General features: G+C 40.7%; 1 non-coding gene across 1 annotated transcript; it reads left to right on the forward strand.

Annotated features, from left to right (window-relative positions):
* The first annotated feature begins 3,459 nt into the window (after positions 1-3,459).
* LOC122151837 lies at positions 3,460-3,562 on the forward strand. Its single transcript, XR_006164293.1, has one exon. It is a non-coding gene; the product is annotated as a U6 spliceosomal RNA (small nuclear RNA).
* Positions 3,563-3,808: the final 246 nt, after the last annotated feature.

The following is a 3,808-nucleotide window of genomic DNA, read 5'->3' on the forward strand; positions in this document are numbered from 1 at the left end:
GGGTCTGTCTCCATGGCACATAACAACAACAAAACAACACCTATACTAAGAAGAGATACTATATATAAACACCTATTACAACGCTTGGGTGCCAATTTTTTTAAAAACCCTATTTTATTTTGGTTAACCCAAACACCCCTGGCCCTCAACAAAGCAATATTCTGTGGGGATTGTCAGGAGAAGTCCCACGTGGGCCCATCACAATCTAATCCACCCCTTCTCTGGTGGCTGGAGTTGACTTTCATTACACATACATCCTTTCAGCATAGCTGTTGTTCTCAAGGTTGGGCCACTGCAGTTTTAATCTTAATGGAATCAGCAAATGCCATCCACGCCCCTTATCAGAGTGATGGATGGAAACTGAAAATGAAAAACAGAATCCTGGGGCTAAAAGGCCCTGACAACACAGGGAGAGAATTTGGACCTAATATAGTTCATGTTAAATACTCTTGGTCTTATACTCAGCAGAACAGGGTTAATAATTATTACAAGTTACTAGATTTCAAAGTTAGGAGCTCCTGACTCTTTTACTGTCCAATAATTACAGTTAGGTTGATATTTCTTTGTTATGTCAATATCTGATCAAGATCATATGACCTTGAGTCCAGCAAGGAGTGAAACCACTCAGCCTTGAAAATCAAACAGAAAAATCAGTCTTCTGGCTTCTTGGCCCAATAAAAGGAACATTTACTTAATTTTAGTTCCCTCGTCTCCCCCACCCCAAATAATCCAATGCCACACTTACATAGCTTCCTCTCCAAAAAATGTGAAATCAACTTTCAAATCTCACTAATGCTTGATGAAACTTTTAAAGGCTATACTGGGATTAATGGGTTCAGGGACAGAAACAATCAAGTTAAGGTCTAAACTGATTTATTAATAGACATACACCTACAAATACAACAAAGCAAGTTGCTAATAGACCCTTCATAGTTAAAACTTAGAAATATATCTGAAGAATTTAAACCAAGTTGTAATAGAACTACAAATCTTTACTCAAAAAAAAAAAAAAAAACCCACAAATAAAGTGATACGGATCAAGATAGTAGGATTTCTTAGGATAGATATTATACCTAGAAAAGGAAACAAACGAGAATCTCCTCAGAAGACCCTCAAAGATGGAGTTAAGCCTGAAGTTCTTTCTTTTTTAAAGTTGGGGGCGGGTTGTTTTCAGGGTTATTATTTTTATTTTAGTATTAGAAATCAAAGTGTCTTTGAATGTGTTTGAATGTTATTTATAATCAGAGTTCACGGACACCAGCATCCATACATATGCTCCTCCTTTAATTCTCATGATGACCCAGGAAAGCAGGCACAGAGACGTTAAGCCACAAGGCCAAGTTTACTGCAGAGCTAAAACGCAGGTTGTCTGACTCCCAGACCCACGTGCCCCAATGAAGCTCTACTGGCCCTTCCTTAAGGCATGGCCATGGCCAAACCTTTTTTTTTGCCATCTCTAAGTTACCAAATTAATCAACTTTTCCTCTTCCTGATTCTTCTGTTATCATTTCCTCCAACCTCTCAGAATAGAACTATTGGCCACGTTTTATCTCTCTAAAGAGTTATCAATTCTATCTCCAACATGCCTCTTGAATATGCCTCCTCCCTTCTGTCCTTGTTTCCTTTACACCTTTTATTCCTTCTCACCTAAATGCCTGCCTGTTTACAATTCTTCTTGTTGCCAAACCTGATATCCCTCAATTGCCCAATGGTCACCCTACTTAGGCCTGCCACCATCAATTTCCTAAACCCAAGCACCAAGGCAGATATTCCTTACTCAAAAGCTTCCAATGACTCCCCAGTGCTCAAGAAGACAGGTACAATCACTTTATCCTGGGGATCATGGAGCTGGACACCTCAAAGTGGTTTTCTCCCCTACTGCTTGGTCATGTTGTCAGAAGGGACCAGTCCCTGGAGAAGGAAATCATGCTTGGTAAAGTACAGGGTCAGTGAAAAAGGGGAAGACCCTCAACAAGATGGACTGACACAGTGGCTGCAACAATGGGCTCTAGCAGAGCAAAGACTGTGAGGATGGCGAAGGACCTGGCATGCTTCATTATATTTTACACAGGGTCACGACGCGTCAGAGCTGACTTGACAGCACTGAACAACACCACTTTCCCTAAATCAGCCAATGAAAACTCTTTGGATCACAACAGTCCAATCCTACTGTACATGGAGATGTCACAGGTGGGGAGCCACCTCAAAGGCAGCTAACAGTAACTTTCCCAAAAGCCTGCCTTACCATGGACAGAATGGACCACATGAGCACATCATATGCATTCCACAACCATCACTTTGTCAATGCCAGAGGCTGCTCCATGAAGAATGACCTCAACCCTCTCTCTCTCTTGAAATTCTGCCCATCTCGCAATTTCTCTTGAAATTCCCTCCTTTAATGAGTCTTTCCCCTCCCTAGCCTCTCCCTTGGGTGTGACAGTTTCCGTCTTTGAACCTCCTCACTGCAGTCTTCATTCTTTTCCATTGTCACCCCATGTGATAATTTGCCTCATCTGGACCTACCACCACCACCTGGCCCCGCATCATAGGCTCTCAGAAGTCAAAGCCTGGGTCCTGCTCATCATAGCATTGCCTGAAGCACTCAATGCAAGTGTTCAAAAAAATCTTATGAAATGTACTTTACAGTCTACTCTGCAGATATGTATGAGTGTATCAAGAATGTGGATTTTAAAGAAATATCATTAGATGGGGCATATCCTTTCTTCTCCTGCTTTTCTAAACTTCTGGGATACTACAGGCACACATATCCATCTGACCAGAGAGATTTCTGAGGTTGGCGTCTGTTCTGGTCCCCTGGTCAAGGAGCCCTCACACTCAGACCATCTGAGAGGAATAAGCATTTGTCATTCAAGAAGGAGTTGTCAGAATTTTCTAACCATTCCAGGAATTTAGGAAGGAAGTAAAGGGATCAGTCTCCTATAAAAACCAAAACCAAACTCACTGCTGTCCAGTCGGATCCGACTCATAGCAACCCCTCCTTGGGTTTCCAATGCTATATCACCACAGAAGTAGACTGCCCAATCTTCTTTCTGGGTAGGGGCTGGTGGGTTTGAACTGCCAATCTTCTTGTTAGCAGTCAAGTGCCTTAGGCACTACACTGTGCCATGAGAAAGGGGACTGAAATCTAAGTGTATGTAATCACAGAAGGAGCACAAAATCCCATGGAAAATCAATGTGGAAGTTGGGCTGATGTTATACCCCATTTGCGATAAGTTCTGCAAAGCAGTGAGATGGAGTGGAAACAATGTGGGCACTGCAAACACAAAGATATATCTTTGAATCTGAGTTTTTACACTTTATAACTGATTTTGACAGAATAACTTTACTTGTCAGAGTTTCCATTTTCTTATCAATAAAAGATGGAGGGAAACAATATCTGCTTTGTTGGGTTGTTTTAGAAAGAATGAAATGTCAATATAAAAATGCCTAGGACCATGCTTGCTTCAGCAGCACATGTACTAAAATTGGAACGATACCGAGAAGATTAGCATGAGCCCCACACAAGGATGACATGCAAATTCGTGAAGTGTTTATATTTTTCCTGAGACAAAATGTGTATGAACTGCTGTATGAAAAATTTGCTCTGTAAACTTTCACACAAATCACAATTAAAAAAAAAAAAACCTAGGACCTAGTAGGTTTTTAATAAATATTATTTTCTCTTAAAAATAAAATCTACTTTGCTGAGACTACTTTCCTGTGAACTTCTAAAGTATCTATCTATATTACTCATGTAGCACTTAATTCTATCCAGAATATTCTTCTTCCACATGTCAACATCCTGTCC

This window comes from Orycteropus afer, unplaced genomic scaffold, assembly GCF_000298275.1.
Source record: "Orycteropus afer afer isolate SDZICR_OR568_19922 unplaced genomic scaffold, OryAfe1.0 scaffold00804, whole genome shotgun sequence".
Classification (NCBI taxonomy): domain Eukaryota; kingdom Metazoa; phylum Chordata; class Mammalia; order Tubulidentata; family Orycteropodidae; genus Orycteropus; species Orycteropus afer.